This window comes from Athene cunicularia (assembly GCF_003259725.1).
Source record: "Athene cunicularia isolate RWA chromosome Z unlocalized genomic scaffold, athCun1 chrZ_part1, whole genome shotgun sequence".
NCBI lineage: Eukaryota > Metazoa > Chordata > Aves > Strigiformes > Strigidae > Athene > Athene cunicularia.
This window is the reverse complement of record NW_020799142.1, coordinates 1,177,623-1,200,370: the sequence shown is the minus strand read 5'-3', so window position 1 is coordinate 1,200,370 and position 22,748 is coordinate 1,177,623.

Here is a 22,748-nt window from a genome sequence, read left to right as displayed (position 1 = left end):
AGATCATAATAGAAGTGCAAGGTATTAGCATTTCCAGTGAAAAAGAACAACTTTCTTTTCCTGAGGTTCTTTGAAGTCTGTTAACTGTCGATTAGCATTAAGATGAAATCCTGAAAGCACCTTTTTTTGCTATATTGGGATGCGCTTTGTGTAGAAATATAAATGTGGGACAGATCCTTGGTTCATTCTGTTTCAGAACTGAGAGCAGTTAGATTTGTAGCTTAAAAGCAAAGCATACTTTAACAGCATGTGATCATAAAAACGTTCAGCATTTGGTCACAGGTGTCTCCAAGACAATTTCATTTGTTTTGTGGCATTTAGCCATCCATTAAAAAAAAAAAAAAAAAAAAAAAAAAAAAAAATTTTGATGATTTGGTCACTGCCAGGTTTCTAGTTATTTGAAAATGGTCTTCAATGGGATATTCAAGCAGTTGAGAGATGATATATTTTAAGGAGGAATCTTCAGCCAGCTTGTTTTTGTTTGTGAATTTAATTATTTGCAATATATGCTAGTTCTGGATTATCTGTATGCTTAGAAACATTTAATATCTCTTTTCATATATTTTTGTATTTGTATCAAGATAGTAAATCATCAGCACAACAATATAACATACTTAATAACACTAGAGAAACTTTGTTCTGAGATGGAGTGGGTAGGGATTGGTATGTAGTAATAACATTTTATAGAACACATTGCTCTGGTGGTTTGTTCAAAGCTTTGCTTTCACCATGTAGTTAAGGCCTGTGAGTTTGATTAGTGCTATCAATAATTCTGGTCTACCACCTGCCATAAGACACAGGTGCATATGGAAATGGACTTTATATTTTCCTGTCAAAGTTGGTGTTTTGACAAGCTCCTTTGCTCAGGTGCTTGCAAGTTTTACTGAACTTCTGGACCAGTGTATTTTAAAGTTTTAATAATTACCTAGTACATTGAAAACTGTGCGCAGAAAATGCTACACAGTGAGAAGGACTAGGAAAGGTGGCCACATCAACTACAGTCCTGCCAAGATCTGAGATAGAGAAGATGTGGAAAAACAGTTCAGCTGTGACCATGAGAAAATACTGCCAGTGTGTTCCCAGCCTTCTTAATTTGACTGGTAAAGTGGACGAATCAAAGAAATACAGACACCAAGATTTTCTACTTTGTTCTCAGTAGAAATATCTATTGCAGGTGAAAATCCAGTTTATTTTGATCAGAAACAGTGTGGATGAGAAGCAATTATATGGGTATTCTGAAATCAGAGTTGACAACTGCATCTGCAAATCTTGGTGTCAAAAGAGGACACTTTCATAGAGGTTCATGCTGATCAAAACCAAAAAAGGTAAAAATTGGTTTATCTATCTTCCTATTTCCCTAACTTCATTGGCCTCAGGGAAAACACCATGGGTGATCTGGGAAGAATCCTGCTTCGGCTGAAATGTTTTTCCTTCTCTGGGATGGTTCAGGCCTTCACATGACACAGAAACTGGCTCTTAGCCTAGCTGTATTTTAATTTCATCATGTAAAAAAATGCAAATAACACCTGTTTAAAGTGTTCTGAGAAGAAAAATGCTTTATAAATGAAAATACAGGAAAAGTGTTATAGCTAGGTTTAAATTGAAAAGAAACTTGTGTAAAGAAATGGGTAGCTTGATTTTCCTTGTAAAAATAATGAACTGAGTGTATATTAGCAGAAAACAAAAGAATCTGGGAGTATTCTTTCATCATTCAGGCCTTGCTGGTTACTATCTCCTGTTATAGCTGTATTAAAAGCCTATTAAACAGCTACAGTGATGGACTAAAAACACTTTGCCAGCTGAAAACCTCTTTTGAATTTGTGAATCTGACTTTCTTCTATCTCCCAAAATTGTTGAAGTGAAGAAAAGAAATTGATACTCTTTGTGCATCTTGCCCAGTATCTTCTCAGCCTACTTCATGAATGCTATTATCTGGAAAGCAACCTTTACATTCATACCTCTTTTGTGCCTAATGCAGTTATTCTCCATTCTGTTATAATGAAAGTATTACATGGATAACTATAGAGCATTATCTTCCAGAAGGAGAACTAATATGGGAAAGAAATTAAGTACTTTAATGTGAAACCTGATTTCTTTTTTTTAAACTTATAGATACCTGAGAGTAAGTATTTAGTAAGCTCACAGGCATGATAAATATATCGAACTACCTACTTACTGTAAAAAGTAATTTCCATTTCAGAATTTATGGAAAGCTGAATAAATTCCTCTCTTCAACTACAATACTTGGATGAATAGTTTGTGCTGTTGGACATACTGAAAATAGACCTGTTTGAAGTATATAACTAGGCAGGTTATAACTGGATATACATTTTCCTCAGCTATATGTCCCTTGTCAGGATATTTTTGCTTTTGTGAATAACATCAAAGAAACTAGTACTTGTTGTAATTATTAATTTTATACCTTTTTTTAGTCTCAGATTGCTTTGAAGTAGCTATGAACTACAGTGCAATTTGTTCCTTTAAGAGTCATGGTAATTCTTGGGCTGTGCAGGGTTGTGCTAGTAGAACTGCTAAGTTTTAGTTTGACTTCAGCTGGTTGGCTTAGGACAGATTAGACTATGTGCTGCTTCCCATATGATTTATTCCTCTGTAAAGATATTCAAGAAACCATAAATGCAACATAAAATATGCAATTATGTCAAGTAAGATCACATGAGATCCTTTCATGTCATGAAAAACATGTATCATGTTTTGCTGAATAATAATTTTCTTCTTTTTTTCCCTTGGAATGGAGCTTGGCTAAAGGCTAAATAAAACTGACAGATTTTAGCATTTGATAAATCTAGTTGATCCAAGCTCCTGTTGCAATTTTCCCATTTTAGGCACAAGATGCCTAAACCTGCTAATTACTAAAATGGTAGCATTACCTACCCAAAAGTTTGGGTTTTTCAGAAGATGATGAAAGAAGTCAGGGAAGAGATGCCAATAAGATGGGGACATTGAGGTAATAAAGATCCATGATCTGGCATGCATCAAATGGCCATGCTATTTCTCAAACCCACATTAGCATCAATAAGACAAAAAGGTCTCATTTTTCTTCTGCTAACATGGTAAAAAAAGAGATCAGAAAATAAAATAACAACCATTCAGATTTAATGGAAATAAAATAAAAGAAACAGTGCAGAGAACCACTCAATAGGAAACAAGGCTGTGCAAGATACTGCTTTTTTGAAAAGTATTATTTCACTATAGTTTGGAAAAGGCAGCAGCATAACTGAGTTGGATATTATGATATGTCTTCATGGAAAAATCTGTTAAAACCTGCCAGGTTTCTGTTTATAATCTCCTTTAGACAACCACTTGTTTACTGATGGAGAATGTTGAATCTTTCTATCTGCTGCTATGGCTATTTTCAACAGCTAGAAAAAAGGTTCACTGTCAAATTGTTGCTTCCAGTAACAACACTGTACATCTGAAAAGAAATAAAGCATGAAATTGATGTTGTAAAATACCTATAAACAGTATTTTCTGCATTGTAAGGCTGTGTAAATAATTAATGGGTTTGGCTTTTGGGCAATCAAACCAAGAATGAAAAACAAAATTATTTGTGTTTGTCTCATCAGAATATTCTATTTAATATGAAAGTAAACATTTCATTTGCAGACATTTTGAAAGAAAAAGAGATGAATGGATAATTTTATAATACTGCTAGAAAATGCTGGATACTTTCTTCTGAGAGCCCTAGTTTTAAGGCTCTTAGCCAGGTTGCTGGAGAGACAAGTTCCTTCTGCCTGAACAGACTTGAGCTCCCCATAGAGTGCCCTAGCAGTCAAGCCATTGCCTAGTTTGTGCCAAGGGTAGTCTCCATCTCTTCTGCTGGTGATTCTCTTTGGCCTAAACAATAAACCAATGGGATACTAGTAATCCTCTCAGAAATTATATGTTCTGCAGTGAAAAAGCATATGGAAGAGAGGGACTGAAAGAGATGTTTTCTCAGCAGTAAATTATGTTCTGAAAAGGCCTTCAAAACTGGAGAGAGCAGAGAGTTACCCTGGAAGCTCAGGGGCTATTCAGAAAAGTAGAAAGCTTGGATCAGGCCACCGCAGATCAAGTTGAGGAATGAATTTTGGTAGTGCCTCACAGGCAGAGGTCTAAACCACTTTGTCAGTGAGGCAGTACTGCTTTTTCTTCAGGGTGATACTTTCACTGCTTCTTTTTCTCAGAACAGATTGATGGATTTACAAAGATATTGTTATGTCCCAAATAATTTTTTAATGCTTTACTCAGCAGAAAAATAAACAATTATCTTGTTCTATCATACCAAGTAAGGGCTTACTAGAGGCCAGAGGAAACCACATGTTGTTTTGCTAGAACTTGTGTCTTCTGCTTCCACACAGGAATTTTGTAGATTCTCCAGATTGCCTCATAGTTTCTCTGGGAGCCACCTTGGCTTTCTAACAAAGAATGTGTGGCAAATTAGAGCTGGGAACTGCTAGTGTTGCCATCTCTGCAGCCTTCTGCTACATGTTACCCTCTCTCTTGTGATGTGACTTTTCCCCTCCTATTATTAAGCTGTAAAATGGGAAGAGGATGGCAATAGTTACCTCCCTTCCATTCCCATCAGACATACACCTTCCCAGATTTTTACAGTAGCAGAGAGCAGCAACTATGCCAGAATTCTGGGAAGCATAAGAAGAAAAGGGAAAGATATGGTTTTCCTGTCGATACAGCAATTTTCAGACAATTTCATTGACTACAAATTGACCCTGAAGTGTAACTCGCATGATGATTAAAATTAGCTTTAATTTCCCTCTTAAGTTCGGGTAAATTTTGCTTAGCTCTGCCTTTTATGCTATTTCATATATATAATGAGGGAGATGATACAAAGGCAAGTACTGGGCTGAGTGAAGGACACCCTGAAAAATTCTGTTGAAACTTTTCTCCCTTCACAAGCAAGCAGTGAAGATTTTCACTGGTGAATCCTTTTAGTGGAGCATGCCTACTTTTCATTTTCTACATTGAACTGACTATCACATCTTCACCAGCCCTGAATAATATAATGTTCATAAGAATGTTTTGAAAAGGATCTCAGTCTCTTCTCTGTGATAACACTTTATTCACTTCCATTTTCATTCACTTTCTCATTCTTCTTTCCTTTCTCTTCTCTTCTTCAGGGAAAAAGATCTACTTTTTCAATCTACAGGGAGAAATTATCTTCCAATCAGTACATAATGTCCATACACAGTCTTCTGCATTTCGTTAGCAGTTAGCTGTTAAGTGTACCTAAGTGGCTACAGATAGGCTTGCTAGAACTATCTCCCCTGCTTGTTTTCTCTAAAGCAATTTAATACACTAGGAAGTAATGTGTTTGAAAAATACATAAAATAGAAATTGTCCTTTCTCTTTATTTTCTTTAAGGTGAATAATACTTATGTACAGCATTGACTCACACCAACTGCACAAAAGACTGAAGAGCACTATTTTCCCATTTTAGCGTATAGTATTCTGTGACATTGTCAATGATTTCTCATGCATTCTCTTAATTCTCTGTATTCCATTGTCTTCAAAGCTTTTTTTTTTGCTGTTCCCAAAGATCTTGTTTGTACATCTATTTTGTCTTTCCACACTTAGGATTCTTTCTGCTTAAGGAAAGCAAGTAGGTTCAATTTCACAGTCTATTTCTCATTTGATTCAAATGTAGACTATATGATGTGTTTCAGATTAACTGTGATTTTAATCTATTTTTTTTTTCCATTCAAAAAGTGAGATTTTTAAGAAGTAGAGTGGTAGCTATCTGAAAAGAATCTGAGTTACTGACATTATTTTGATGAAGTCCAGAAGGAATTGTACAAAATTAATACAAATAGGAAAACTAGCTTTGTAATAAGAATTAAGCCTGCTATCATGCATAAAAGGATGTCTTAAATTCTAGCAGTAGCAATCTCTTTTTTTTCCAGGGCACTGAACTTTTAAAAAAATATTTTTAAAAACTAAGTAGTGAACATTCTTAGAAATATCTGTATGAAACTATGGCAGATATTGACCTAGAGACTGTGATATGAAATTGAAATCTAGCTGAAGTGTGGTTTAATGTGGAGACTAACCTGGTACTTTTAGACAGAAAATTATCTGATGCTGTTCTTGATCTTGTTCAGAGAAGAAGACATGTAGTTTAATACTTCTTAGAAAAGGTTTTTCTATTTTATTGTGGTGAATCTAATGGTAAATTTTTCCATTTACAAGAACATAGGGAAGTTCCTTAGCTAGAGAGAAGTGTTTTAACTCTATTGTACCCAGTACAGGTGACAACTTGTAGAAACTGAGAAGCTGGAGCAGAAAATTAATCTTTTCATAAGAAAGAAATAACTGATCCAGAGTTTTGTCAAAAGATTGGCTTTAAAAGGATCTTTACAGTAGTAAAGCTTTCTGTGGAAATTAATCTAGGGAGAAAGTAATATAATTCCCTGCCTGCAAAAATGTCAGGAAACCTGGCCAAAGTTTGATGCTGCCAACTGAACTGTGCAAACTTCTGTAGCTGCTTGTAGCAGAGTTGCTTGTAGCAGAGTGGGCCAAGTGCAGGCTGCAAAAACTGAACAGAAAATTGAGAACAGATCACACTAATATAGGAAACTCAACAATGCTGGTCAGAACCAGTGAGGACAGTAGACAAGAAGGATAAAACAGGAAATCCTCTTCTCTCCCTGGGAAGACTCAGAGTATCTAAATTTTCAGATGAGAGATAAATCACTCAGAATAAAAAAGAGGATGAGATGACCTGAAGAGTTATAAAGCCATTAGTTGCATCTGAAATAGAACCTGGAAAAGCACATGGTTGAAATTGAGGGGGCTGATAGCTATCTAAATGATCTCTAAATGATTTTAAAATGAGCCCTAGGGCTTCTATCTTGGAATTGGAATGAAGAATCTGACCTGTGGATTGGGTTGCATGTAATAAAGTAGAAGGTGCTTATGATAGAGAATCATGGTTATTTATGGCCTTGAGATTGTGTAGATTTTAAAACCAAAACTTTTTTTGAACTCGAGGTACCAAACTTAACCCATAATAGTGTGTAACCACCAAACCCACAGTTCTATTGCATTTTAAGTGTAATATATACAATGAGAGTTGATGTTGCCCAAGAATATGTGAGGGATATGCATAAAGAAAAAGGAAAATTTGATTTTTGTGTGGAGGAACCTACAAGGTAAACTAGACAAGATTTAACTGGTAGTATAATATACAGGTAACATCTACATTACCCATGGCAAGGTTTGTGGTATAACATGAGAAAGATTTTTAGTGTGGCTTTTTTTTTTTTTTTTTTTTTTTAAACACTACCAATTAAATAGACACTCTATTTGTCCAGGTTTTTTTTGTTGTTGTTGTTGTTTTTTTTTTTTGTTTTTTTTTTTTTTTCGTAAAATGCTAGCAGGAATTAACCTTAAAATGAAATGAAACTAGTATAGGAAGGGAATTCCTTGAATATGTTTATACTTCTTGAAATGGAAGCAGTTACAAAGACTCTTCTGCCACAACATGGAGAAAAAGGCTGGAACCTGGGGTAGTGAGAAGCCATCAAGACATGAATACAAGAAGATATAAAGTTAATTTTAAAAAAGTTGAAAAGTATGTTAAAACTAGGTAGACCAACCCCTCTTCTCCAAGTGCTTGAGAAATGACATTTTCTGAAGTTTGGTGATCTGGGATGACACAGATGTAGTCACAAAATTCCCTATCTGAATTGTCTCAGGGATAAGATTAATCCTGAGCTCTGTGTTCTCTGAAAAAAAGAAGTTCAAAAAAAGTTATTTTTAGGTAGAATGAAGTTTAAGACTAAATAAAACCTGTTGCAGAGTTTGTCCACCTCCCCAGCAGAAGGTATCTGAAAATTATTTAATCAGCTGGAATAGGCAGTGCCAAGGAACAAGGGGCTTAGCTATTGGGTGTCAGATAAATAAGATTCAGCATTGTTGCTTAACATTTGGTGCTATTTCATGTTTGTAATAAGAAAGTTAATAGTATGGAGAAGGTCTATTAAGGAGTAGCAAGACAGACTGACCATGCTCTGGCAAGAGACAGAGTGACAGGCCTACCAATTTTTAAATATTCCCCACTTCCAACCTGTCCTTTCTCTTTCATTGAAGTGAAATAGTTCAGGTGCTGAAGGGGAGAAATGGAGACTGATGTGAAGGCAGGAGCATGATTCAAGGCTATGTCGATGAAGATAGCGAGGAGAGTTATTTTTTAAGTAGAATTTAATTGGAGAACAGAATTGTTAGAAGTCTGCACTTTTGTGTGGCTTCTTTTGTTCCTCGGGTCTACTTCATTCTCACTTTGAAGACGTCGTTCTTAACTTAGTAATTTTTAATGTTCTTAGATCATGTGGGTTGTTTTAACATTTTCTTAATAAATAACTTTTAATTACATTTGAAACAGTCAAAATACCGAAATAGAGTGGGGTGGTTGTTTTTTGTTGTGTTTTTTTTTTTTTTTTTAATTTTTTTTTTTATTTATTTATTAGTGTAGCTTGATTTTGATATCTTTATAAAATGTGTCAGGCCACACAAACTGTTTTTAAGAAAAATGGCATAAGAAGTCATTGCTAGAGAACTTGATTTCACTGTACAGGCAATTTTTTTTTTTTTTTTTGAATGATTTGTTTAAATACCTAGATGCTAAGTATTTTAGAAAAAATGTAAGTATCAGGACCCTTTCTGTGTTTTCTTTTTCTTGACAGTTATATAGAGAAGTACCTAATGAAAATGTTACAACCTGTCTACCCTAATATTTGGGTGATACTTTTACTCTACTGGCACCTGTAGCTATATGATGAAAAACAAAGATTCAGAGAAACTTTGACAAAAACACTATATTAAAGTATATTAGAACTGGAAAGAACAAAGCTGGGGGGAAACCACAACTTTGGTATAACTTGGTACTTCCTTCTACCTGAGAACTTGTATTTGTCACTACGTAACTTATTTAAATATATGGTAGAAGTAGTGGTGAGTTAGTATTTCCTGCACTTTGCAGACTGCTAGGATTTTAAAAATGTATTTTAGACTAATAACTTATTGTCTGTAGTGTAGGTAAACAAGCATCCTGTTTGTTTTACTTAAATATATCAGCTCCTTTGCATGTTGTGTCACATGGCAATAGTACAGACATCCAAGGTCCAACTGTAGAGAAAGAAACTACTGTAAAAATGCTTGGCAAATAACTGGTATCTTAATAACAGTAAAAACTATGGAGAGCATAAAAGTACAAGATGTTAACTTGAAAAACTACCTAAAAACAACTGTAAAGGTTTCAACACTCCAGAAGACTTACTTCAAGCCTTCTTTCAGTTTCGAAAATTTACAAAGCGCGTTCCCTGTGTGAAGAAGGGTTTTCAATAATTTTTCAAGTGTAACTCTTGACAGTGGCCTTCTTGAAGTATTTCCCGGATGTGAAACTTTATCGCAATTAATTCTACTTATGCCTGAAGGAGACAACTGAGCTGGATAAAGAACAGTATCACTGTTACTAAAACCACTGGAAGTCCTTGTTATAAATACTGGTTTGCATTCAGTATTTGGAACAGTACTTGCATGAAACATTTCTGAGCTTGTAAATCCAAAAATTTACCAGTCTGGTGATCTAGCAGAGAAGGATTCCTTTACCTGTGCAAAGCAGGTTTCTGTCCTTTGAAAGGGTAAAATGTTATGGAGTTTTTTTTGTGCATGTGGAAATGGTAAGATGTATTAAATATTAGAACAGTCCTAAAACCAGCTTTCACTCTCTATCAGCTACTTTTTACATTTGAGCATAAATGTTTTTGATAGTTCTATTGAGGTAGGACAGATGTGACCTCCTCTTTGAAGAGAAGGTTGATGGTGGTAAAAGAGTCTGGAAAAGCCAGCATGAAATCAGGTGTTTACAGGCAAGGGACAAGAACAGCAAAGGAAGAAGTGAGTCAAAACCTAATGAGGGAAGCTTGCACCCCAGGTCTGGATTTTCAGCAAAGTTCAGAAGACCTTGAGGGGCTAAGGGTCCAGGCTGAGAAAGACAAAGGACAAAGCTGTGAGAAAATCTACTTAGTGCTAAGAGCTTCTAAAAGTTTTGAATCTTTGGTCCAGATCTTCACATGGTATTATTTCCATTGAAATAAAAGAAATTATGCAGGGATCTGGGACTGCATGTGAGAAAGGTTTATAATTATATTCTAGAAAATGAACATGATTTCACAGAAATAGTTCATGTCTAGGCAAATACATAAGTATAAGCAACCAGTTACTGTATTTTACCCTGATGTTTATTGTTGCTTGATGTTGTCAGGGTAACTGCTTTAATGAAGAACTGCTGAATTCCCTCTAACCTTTACCTGATTCTCAGCTGGATGGAGAGAAACCTTCTATTATTAAATGTGTCAATCATTGGAGCCATACAAGGGGAGAAACTGTCAGTTAGAACACATGTGAGTGTATCAGTACTTTTACTGTTTGTTAGAGCTGTGCTAGATGTTTGCTTATGGCTGTTCATTTATCCAAGGGAACATGTGAAAAATACATTCATACATTAAATTGATATATACATTAAAATATGTGACCGAACTTTTCTGAATTTGTGTTATTTGCGGTATATTTTTAAGCTTTTATTGTCTATTTTCTCTCCTGTTGGCCTTTCTTACAAAAAAGAAAACAGAACACACTGTCTTTGTTTCTTTTATAACAAGAATTTGTATTGGTATTATCATGTTCTAGAAACAACTTAGGGTGTTTGATTATTTTTGGTTTAGCTTTATTTTTTTTTGTTTGTTTTCTCCATTAGTGACATCAATTTTAGATTACTGCATTCTGTGAATGCCTTCTGGAGCATGCTTTGGATCTTGGCTTTGACTTGTGTTTTACTGTTTTTTTATATATGTACTTTCTCTTTTTTTACTCTCTATATAAAGAATTCAAATGCTTTATAGATTAACATTACACAAGTCATAATGTCTACATACATGAAGGTGTCACTTTCTGATGTAGATGAAATTCGTTTACTAGCAATGTCAAAATTATTTTTTTTTCACTGTTCTACTAAATTACTTTGATTTTTGATAGTTAAAAAGTTATAAACAGAGGCAGTGTCATTGAATGTTTGTAAAAGTGTGTTTTCTCAAGGTTTGAAAGCTATCAGGAAGGAGATTACACTATACTTCAAGGATGATTCTTAATCATTCCATCACCCTACTTCTGATAGATCACTAATGTCTCCATTCTTCTTATGTTGTATTGCATAGACACAAAGCAGTGAGACCTGTGCTATAGTCAGAAAATGGTGAAATTTCACTTATTGGAAATTAGCCTAAATGCTAGACTCTTTCATAAATTTGGGAAATACAGTGTGGGATGTAAAATTACCAAGCCTTATACAGTATTGAAAAATCTATCTTTAGGCATTTCTAGTGTTTGTGGTGAAATTACTTGCATTACTTACTCCTGAGCAAGCAAGCACTCATTGTATTTATTCTATCTACACTTTTAAACTTTTGCAGAGTGAGTGAATCAAGTGTCAAAGATGTTTTAGTGCTTCTTGTGATAGCTGAGAATAGCAGAATCTCCTATGATAATAATTTATGTATGTAAGAAACAGAGGTTAAAATATTATACAAAGAATGATGGGTCCTTCAAGGGAGCAGAGGCTGTAATGGATACATGGATTTCCTAGGGGCCTGCTAGCTAAAGTGACTTGACTGAAAATCCGTATTGAAGTAGTGTATCTTACTGCAAATCTTGTGATTGTGCATGGGTTGTATTTTTGACATGACAGGAAGATGAGTGCTGTGTGAGCAGTAGTGCAGGTTCCACATCCTGAAGGACTTGCATGGCTTCTTGTTGCAGAACTTTTAAGCAGCTCAATAGATAACAGACAACATCACTATAATGTTCATACTGTACTACAACAATATTTTTATTGCATCTGGGAATGCCAGTTCATGAAGTTCAGAATGCAGATAATCAGTCTCGGTTGTCATTCTCTGAACAGAAAATAATCAGGTTTTGATCTGGGGGGCATCAACACTGGAGAAATCCACCTTGGGCAGCACCCTGTCAAAAGAGAAACATTTCAATTACACATGTAACACTGTCCCTAGCTCTTCTATCTGCTGATGTCTTCCCATTCTTTGCACTGCAGTTTGGCAAAGGATCAAATTTAGTCCAAAACAGGAACTGAAGAAAAGTGCAAGATGGAATAAATTGGGTGTATGCTTTAAAAGGAGAAGAATAGAGTATATTTATAATATGAATTGTGGGAAGAATATCTTAGTCCAATATTCTGTGTTCTGTTATTTTTTTATTTTGTATAAATTAAGAACCATGTAAATAAAACTGTAATCTTAAATATTAAATGGGAAAGTGATGGAGTTCTCTGAGGTTAGCAAAATGCCTCTTCTCTGTATAATCATGCACATTTACTTATTTGGTGATGCTCAGAAAGATCAACTTTTCTAGTCCTGTAGAACTTGTGTCATTACTGTTTCACCAGGCAGGGTAGAAGATATCATGTATTGCAAATAACAAATAACTTACACAGGAATTAGTATCTGACTCTAGAACTTTTATCTTGTCATGTTAAAAACATAGGCTGTTGTCATCAAAATTGAATTTAGCTGCTATTAGAAGAAAATTTCCCTAAGGGCACAAATATATCCATTTATGTGCACATAAACACATGCTGCACCTGGAGGTTTCACAATATTCAACTGAGAATCAAACTTTCAGGTCTGGAACACCAAAGGTGAACAATAAAACTTTTGATTGTTTCAACTTGAGATTATACATTAGTCATATTATGGTAGACTAAGTCACTGGCTATGTGAGCCTTTCTATTATTACATGTGAAAAAATGCTAAATAAATCCTAAGTCATTGTCTAGCCAGAAGGACCATCTGTTTTCTATGTCTTTTGCAGTAATGTACAAGTTCTGGAGAAAAGACCCTATAGCCTAGTTTCATCTGTCTTCTCAAATGACTATGAAATTTAAAATTCTGAGGTCTTATCATTTGAACACTTTACATTACCAAAGTGTAAAGATATCTGAAGACTCAGTTAAGTGATACTGGTCTTAAGTAAAATAAGTAAGTAAAATAAGAAATTAAAATGGAGTATGGAAATTGTTCAAGGAGTTGTGTGTACCTACAACCAGCTAGTTTAGTGCTGTGTTGGATATTTCAAGTATGTAAAACTGTTATATCCATATCAAGGTTTGGGTTTGTTTTGGTGATTTAAATCAGTCTTCTAAAGTACCCTGAGGTTCAGAACATGCAAAGTGTACAATTTTCTGAGGCACTACAGAACCAAGAAATAAATTGATGGCCTTTCTATTATATGTTATAATATTTGACAATATTTTAAAATGAAATTTACTTTAATAATGTAATAAAAATAGTGTTATCAGTCACAGTAGATTTAGAGACCTGAAACAATGGGAGCGAAGAATTTCTTATACCATAGCTTTCTGAGACATTACTAAAATAATTAAAATTTACATAGCTTTATATGAATGAAGAATCATCCTAAAAGAAATGTTGTTAGTGGGTAAATCCAGAAAGGCCACACAGAACTGTATAGTGCTACCTGTTTACAGGAGGTTTTTATAATAAATAACAATCTCTATAAAAGTCTGCAAGTCTCAGCAAAAATAATGCAAATCTCATAACTGTTTGGTTTTCCCTGATCCTTTCCTTTCCATCAACTAATATTTACAAAGCGTATAGTCTAGACTTACTCTTGCTGTTCAGTTTTGTACCTACTGGGGTATTAGCAATGTTATTGGAAAAAAAGATACAACAATATGTGGTCTTCTTCTGGGCAGAACTTAGCTAGATTTCGTTAGGCCAAACACAGTTATCCTGATGATAGCAGTACCACTAAGAATATGAAAGCATGTGTCTGTGAATGTGATCTTCCACAAGCGTTTTCCTTCATGAGTCATTGGCAGGCTGGTGTAGTTCTTTGGTGTTTTCATATATATTAGAGAACTATCTTTGAAAATGAGATAGTGCAATCAACAGGTGCAGATAGAGATGTAGGGAAACACTGGAGCTGAAGGCACTGATATTGTTCTGCTTTCCTTTGCTTACTCTTTGGAGCCTCTGGATATTATTTTCCCAACAGCTCTTCTCTTCTGCTCAGTCCACTGCTACAAACTTGCGGTTTCTTATTCCTGGATAGTAGAAGGATATGATTGCAACTGCTGAGTATTTCTTGCTTTCTGTTAGTTACAACTCTATCTGAAAAGTCTATCTCACAAGAACAAATCAGAAGAGTTATGATTTTCAGGTGTAGTGACAATGTGTATATTAGTGAGAGTTGGAAAGGAAGAGGGGGAAGAGAAATGGCAGAAAGTAAAGGATGGGAGGGTAATTGTGATGGAAGCAACACTGGCTCTCCTAATAGGTGACAGTAGGTGGTATTGACACACATAAAGGGGAACACTAGTCCTATGTAAATTTAGGCTGGAAATGTACAGAAAGGAGACATACTTTAGAGGATAAAGATCCTTGAATGGCGTTCTGAAAAAAATAATGAGGGCAATGAGGTTCAGTAAGCCTAGTGATAATAAGGGAATGGAGTTGATGATCCAAGGGATTAATTCATTCCCGGTTCCTCTCACACTTTTTTCAAGGGATAGTTTGACCGAAGACTGAGTGCATTGATGAGTCTCATTTTGTTTTGAAAAGTTAATAAAAGTTCAGCCATTATCACAGTAGACTTTCTTAAAATACTCTTGGAAAGGAGAAGTTTTAGATGCCTTAAAAAGCTCTTCCTATAGTGCAGATTGATCTGATCTTAATTAATCACATCTTTTGCACTCTCTAGAGTTAGTAGAGAGAAGGCAAGCATAGATAAATTGGAAGACATGTTTTGAGCACTAATTTCCCACATATATGGAGGGATTAGGTATACCTACAGATCTCAGTAAGGAGGTCAGAGTAAAGCAATCCTATGAACTATAAAACAATATTTATTTTTTTTTTCCTTTCTTGTAATTATGGCATAATTCTGAACATTAATAGACTGTTTCATGCCAGCAGGTGTGAAAGCAGCATTCCTTTGGTGTAATCTTATTTAGTTTTTGATGTGGGACATTACATGCATTGTAAAATATAGAAGCCTGCTCATGCACCTTTTCAAGAAGCAAAGCTCCTTATGTCTCAAGTTACTTGTCTACTTAGGAAATACAGAAATGTCTTTCCATACAATAATTCAAATGAATAAAAGATATTTAAAGAGCTTGTAATTATATCCATACTTGCAATAGTCAGGAATAATAGGGAAACTTAGAACTGTCCATTTTGCTATCCAATTTTTTCTCACATCTTGCAAGGATTATGTCAGCCCATTATCCCACCTTCTTTCTTTATGACCTCTTACATACATCTGCAGGGTCTTGGTCAAATTCAGTTCTTTAGTAAAACCAAAACTGTAATTCTTTCATGCCACTGAACTACACTGCGGAGAGTCTGTTTCCACATTTTTATTTTTCTCTTTTGAGTTTGATGGTCAGAATAAGGAAGTTTCTAGAGCAAAGCACCAAAATGTGTAATAACAAAATCTCAGATCAATCTAACACCTAAAACTCTGTGGCTGAAACAATGACACAATTATTCTTGACTGGAAGCTGAAGAGATGTGTAACACAGGCTGCATTATACAAGCAAATAATTTTCTTGATTCAGTGGAATATTTAGTTTAATATTAAAGACTTACATAAACATACACAAGATCAAAAGACTCATTATGCAAAAACATCCTTCTTTTCTGTCTGCATCTTTTTATTCTTTGTTTATTTATTTTTTGAGCAATCAGTCTCTGATTTAAGATAGGAAACCTGTGTGGTACCATTTTATGTTTTCATAATGTGAAGTCTACTCAGTAATATGAAGTTAGCTGAAAACAACTGTTAGGCACACATACACAGAATTTGGAGTGGAATATAGAGATTTTTTAGGCCATATATTTTACTCTGACAGGGAAGCCAGTAAGCAAGGTTAGATGAAAAAAATTGCTTACAATTCACAAGATGAATACATTGTATCTAAGTTCATGCATATCTAAATAGCTAAAATAGCGTAGTTTTTGTCAATGAACTTTTTTCCAAACTGATCTATTCACATATACACACACACAGAGAGAGGGTGGGAATTAATGGAATGAAAACTGCCTTCATTTTTTTAGAAATTACTAAATTTTTTTTACGGAAGAGAAAAATCCAGAAGTATCTGCTTGATGGAGAATTTGTATAATTCAGATTTTCTTGTTAATTGTTACTGCCAACCATTTATGGGGTAATACTTTTGTAATTTTGAAGAACTGATTTTGTACAGGCTGCCTTTTTGAGAACTTGAATTACAGAATCACAGAATCATTTAGGTTGGAAAAGACCTTGAAGATCATCCAGTCCAACCATTAACCAAACACTGACAGTTCCCAACTACACCAGATCCCTCAGTGCTATGTCAACCCGACTCTTATACACCTCCAGGGATGGGGACTCCACCACTGCCCTGGGCAGCCCATTCCAACGCCTAACAACCCCTTCTGGAAAGAAATGATTTCTAATATCCAGTCTAAACCTTACTTGGTGCAACTTGAGGCCATTCCCTCTTGTCTTATCACTTGTTCCTTGGTTAAGGAGACTCATCCTCAGCTCTCTGCAACCTCCTTTCAGGGAGCTGTAAAGGGCGATGAGGTCTCCCCTCAGCCTCCTCTTCTCCAGACCTAAACACCCCCAGTTCCCTCAGCCGCTCCTCGTACGACCTGTGCTCCAGACCCTGCACCAACTCCGTTGTCCTTCTCTGGACATGCTCGAGTCATTCAATGTCCTTTTTGGAGTGAGGGGCCCAAAACTGAACACAGGAATCAAGGTGCGGCCTCAGCAGTGCCGAGTACAGGGATCAGATCTCTTCCCTGTCCCTGCTGGCCACGCTATTGCTGACACAAGCCAGGATGCCATTGGCCTTCTTGGCCACCTGGGCACACCGCTGGCTCCTGTTCAGCCGGCTGTCAATCAACACCCCCAGGTCCCTCTCTGACTGGCAGCTCTCCAGCCACTCCTCCCCAAGCCTGTAGCTCTGCTGGGGGTTGTTGTGGTCCAAGGGCAGCCCCCGGCATTTGGCCTTATGGAAACTCCTCCAGTTGGGCTCAGCCCATGGCTCCAGCCTGTCCAGGTCTCTCTGCAGAGCCTCCCTACCCTCGAGCAGATCAACACTCCCACCCAACTTGGGGTCATCTGCAAACTCACTGAGGGTGCACTCGATCCCCTTGTCGAGATCATCAATAAAGGTGTTAAACAGGAGTGGCCCCAAAACTGAGCCCTGGGGGACACCACTCGTGACCGGCCGCTAACTGGATTTAGCTCCGTTCACCACAACTCTCTGGGCCCGACCATCCAGACAAGTTTTTACCCAGCAAAGCATGTGCCCATCCAAGCCACGAGTAGTGAGTTTTACCAGGAGAATGCTATTGGAAAAGGTGTCAGAGGCCTTGCTAAAGTCAAGGTAGACAACATCCACAGCCTTTCCCTTATCCAATAAGCAGGTCGCCCTGTTACAGAAGGAGATCAGGTTTGTCAAGCAGGACCTGCCTTTCATAACCCCATGCTGACTGGGCCTGAGCATCTGGTTGTTCCCCCATGTATTGTGTGATGGTACTCAGGATGAGCTGCTCCATCAGCTTCCTGGGCACTGAAGTCAAGCTGACAGGCCTGTAATTTCCGAGATCACCCTTCTAACCCTTCTTATAGATGGGCATCACATTGGCTAATTTTTAATCTGTTGGGACCTACCTGGTCAGCCAGGACTGCTGAAAAATGATGGAAAGTGGCTTGGTGAGCACCCCAGCCAGCTCCTTCTGCACCCGTGGGTGTATCCCATCTGGTCCAATAGACTTTTGTATGTCTATGTGATGCAGCAGGTCACTGACTGTCTCCTGGATTGCAGGGGGCTCGTTCTCCCAGTCTCTGTATTCTGGCTGAGGACGCTGGATTTCATCAATACAGCTAACCTTACTATTAAAGACTGAGGCAAAGAAAGCATTAAGCACCTCAGCCTTCTCATCACTTGTTATCAAATTTTCTCTTGGGTCTAGCAGGCGATGGAGACTCTCCCTGGACTTTCTTTTGCTACTGACATACTTATAGAAACTTTTCTTCTTGTCCTTGGTTGCATAAGCCAAATTAATTTCCAGTTGGGCTTTAGCCCTTCTGATTTCCACCCTGCTTAGCCTCACAGCCTCTTTGTAATCATTGTGCGTGGCTAGCCCCTTCTTCCAAAGGCTGTAAACTCTCCTTTTCTCCCTGATTTGCAGCCAAAACTCCCTGTTCAGCCAGGGTGGTCTTCTCTGGCATCAGCTTCTTTTACAGCACCTGGGGACCAACTGCTCCTGAGCCATTAACACTTCCTTAAACAGTGTCCAGCCTGCCTGGGCCCCTATACCCTTCAGGAGAGTCTCCCAGGGGATCCTTTCAGGCAGGTGCCTAAACAAGACAAAGTCGGCCCTTCTGAAGTCCAGGATATCAGTCCTGCTTAGCTCTCTCCTGACCTCTCTAAGAATAGAGAACTCTATTATTTCAAGATCGCTGTGCCTTAGTCGGCCTCCAACCTCCACGTCGTCCACCAGACCTTCTCTGTTCACAAAGAGGAGATCCAGCAGGGCACCTTCTCTGGTCGGTTTACTCACCAGCTGCTTCTATTTCCAGCAGATGTCTGGGAGGTTAAACTCTCTCACAAGAACAAGGGCAAGTGATTGTGAGATTTTTCCTAAGTGCCTATAGAATATTGCATCTACCTGTCTGTTCTTCTTGGGTGGCCTATAGTAGACTCCCACTATGACATCTGCCCTGTTGGCCTTCCCCCTGACTCTAACACAAAGACACTCCACCCTGTCTTCACTAAACTGGTACTCAAAGCAATCATAACAGTCCCTAACATACAGAGCCACCCCACCACCTCTCCTTCCCTGTCTGTCCCTCCTAAAGAGCTTGTAGCCATCAGTTGGTACACTCCATTCACAGGAGACATCCCACCATGTTTCTGTAATAGCCACTACATCATAATTTTTCTGTTTCATCATGGCTTCAAGCTCCTCCTGTTTGTTACCCATGCTGTGTACATTGGTATACATGCACTTCAGATGGGCCGATGTTTTGCCCTCTTCCCCATTCAAATCTAGTTTAAAGCTCTGTGTAGGAGCCCAGATAACTCCTGCCCCGATATCCTTTTCCCTCTCTGGGACAGGTACATTCCATCTAATGCCAAAAGGTCTGGTGCCCTGTATGCTAACCCATGATTGAAAAATCCAAAGCCCTGATGGTAACACCAGTCTTGGAGCTACAAGTTCATCTTTTGAGTTTTCTGGTACTATTCTTCATCCATTCATGCAACTGAAGGGATGGAGTAGAACACAATTTATGCCCCCAAGGCACAAGGGCCTGAAATCTCTCTTCATTTCTTTAGGACTTCTCCTGGTAATGTTGTTGCTACCTACCTGCAAAAGCAAGAGAAGGTAGTAGTCCTTGGGTCTCACTAGAGTGAGGAGTTTTACCATGAGGTCCCTTACCCATGCCCCAGGGAGGCAGCAGACTTCCCTGTGAAGCGGGTCCAGTCTGCATATTGGGCCTTCAACACCCCTCAGAATGGAGACACCCACTGCAATGACCCTTCTGGGGTTCTTTTTAGAAATTATTTCAATACCCGGTCTGGAGTGACCCAGCCTTGGTGGACCTTGGTCTTCCTCCTTGTTTGACTAATTTTCTTCATCCTTCTCCATTTCATTCACAAGTTCCAGGGCCCTGTATGTACTGTGAAGGGACACCATGGAAGGTGAGGGAGGTCAGGAGGGGATTTTTGTGCCTCCCTGAGCAGGGACCTGTTTCCAGTCTCCCCCACTTTTAAGTCCCCTCCTTCTGCCTGGTAGCAAGAGGGTGAGGGATGACCTGGCTCTTTTGGAGCCTCTATTTGCTCCTTTTGCTTCAGGGGTGCCAAGGTGCCACTCCACCAATCGATCTCCCTTTCGCTCTCGCTAACACTTCTTATCTTGTGACGTCTCCTTTGAGTCCCTCCACCATGTGAGCAGGTCACCCAGCTGATCACAGCACACGCGGGTGCTGTCCCTGCTGCCCTCCGGCAGGACCGACAGGCCCAGGCACTCCCTGCACCCGGGACCTGGGACACTGCATGTTTGCATGGCAGCTCCGTCTGGGTCACCACGTTCTTTCTGGTGGTGATTGAAGTTCATTTAGTTATTACCACAGCTCAGTTTATGCCATAAAGAACTTTTATTTTGTTTTTCCTTTTAAAACATACACACAGTTTGTCTTGCACACCATTAGCTTTAGATGCAACAGAGAATGTCTCTGTATAACATTGATGTGAAAATTGTTGGATAATTCAGATCCTGATGATTTAACAAAAATCTTCAGAATTTAGTCTTCCTGGACATTCTGCTGATTATTTCAAGGTTTTTTTAGGATCTTATTTCTAAAATTTGATTTACTACCATGTCTTTGTCAGTGTGTTGTATTGTATTTTATTTAAGGATGCTGACCTACCTGAGCTGTCTATGAACAAGCTAATAGGGATATTGTTTAACCAGAGCAGTAAAGAGTTCAGTTCAAGTTGGTGAACCTTAGTGATTTTGACTACATCTACTATAGCATCCCTGTGTTTTTCAGTGAACAGTTATAATAGCTTCTTTTAATTATAACATAAAGCAACGATATCTAGAAGATGTTGCAGATTTATAGAGATTTTGAACACTTTTGACTAGTTTGCCTCTTTTGTTCCCCTGCTGGTTGCTGGTAACAAGCCCAAAAAGGCTTGTGGGAAGAACAAGTATCTCTCTCTACTAATGTCTGTACCTCTGCAAGCTTTGCCCTTCTCATATGAGGGTGCTGAGAAACAGGGATCAGTCATGACATTCTCTGCACCTGAAGATAGCCCAGATAGGACTGGCCATCTGGATAGTAAAAACAACCTGGCTGTGCTAGTGCAGTTCTCTATAAGACATGCTACCACAGCCTGCTTGCAGCACCTATGAAATAAAATTGTTCTCATTGTTGTCTCTAACTGTGCTTTAACAGAGAAAAGGGTGGTTTCTTATTCTGTGTTTGTCTAGTGGTGCAGTGTTAGGTCATATTTAGCACTTTGAGGCACAGAGAAGCCTTTCAGCTTGTCTATATCAGATGAAAACATGTTGGTCTTGATCCAACAGCCCAAAGGAGGTGAGGTTGCCACAGATCCATCTCCACAGGTCCAACCAGCAATGAGGCTGAAAATGTCTTCCCACTAGGCACATGCACACAGACCAGCTGTGTACACCACACATATACAGATATACATGTCTGGCCACACGTCACAGACATACACACTGAGCCTTCACATGAACTCAAACAGCACAATGGCCGCATCCTGCTTCCCTCTTTGCCTGAGCAGGATGGAGGTGCATTGGTGAGAATATATATAGATACTAGATAGATAGATAGATAGATAGATAGATAGATAGATAGATAGATAGATAGATACTAGATATAGGCACTATATATAGTGTGGATCCCTCCATCAGTTGCCCCTGTATCCCAGTCTCCCCAGCTTCTGGCACCCGGGCATATGAGCCTTGAAGTTGCAAGCTCACTCCTGTTCCTGGTACAGATCATCTTACTCCCCTACTGCCTTGCTCTAAGGTGTCCAGAATTCCCCTCATCCCCCCATCATTGAGTTCTTCTCCTGGAGCAGCCCTGGGAGGGGCTCGGACACAGTGTCTTTCCTTTGGATAACCCTGAGTTCCCATCTGCCTTTGTGTCTCTGCACTACTCTGGGCTTGAGCAGATGGGCCTTTGAGGGACTGATGGCTCCTGTGCAAATGAGCCTAGGCTTCATCTGGCAGGTTGTTACTTGAGCTCACCCTCCTGCTGTTGTCTCTGTGTTCCTTCATGGTCATGTAGAACAGCTTTTATCATATAATCTAACAGTCTGTCATGTTCATTTCCCAACAGTTTTCCATCCCTAGGCAGTCCCTAAATGGTACAGTTTATGAACCTTTGTAGTTTAAGTCAGAAACTGAGCCTAGGTCAGTAAAATATACAAAATCCAGAGAGAGACAGCTCAAGATGTGGATCATGTGCAGATTAGTTCCTCCTGTTTTGAGGGGCAGGAAGGTCTTGGTTTAAAAACAGAGACTGTGGCTGAATGTGACCATTGAAGTTACATGTCTGCATGAGTCAATTACCCATCAAAGAATACTGATAACGGTCCAGAACAAAAAACATTTTTTCTAGCCAATGGAGGGTCATTCTCACACAGGACATAAAGCACACTTCAGCTTCCATCCAGGTGGGGAGCATTATTCCCACTGCAGCAATTTTAAAAATATACAGAAACATGGCAGCGTTTTTGCCAGCTTGTATGTCAGTGGGGAGGACTGACTGGTGAAAAAATTGCCCCATGACTATGTGAGGCTGAAAAGTGTGGAAAGACTCTCTGTTGTGACCTCTGGATACTAACCAAATTGGGCTCATGAATGAGTGGAGCTGACTGTGGAAAATACATTGTCAGTGCATTTACCAGCTGTGATCACTTAGCCTACCACATACCTTTTCATTCTCCAGTTCTGTGCTTTATATTTCAGACCTCCCCTGCAGGATATGGCAGTCACTGTGTTTACTGATGTCTGGTCAGATTAAACTGATTCACAAAATTAATGCCAACTAAACTGTTTGATTGTAGCCACATTTTAATTTCTTTATTTTCCTTCCCCCCC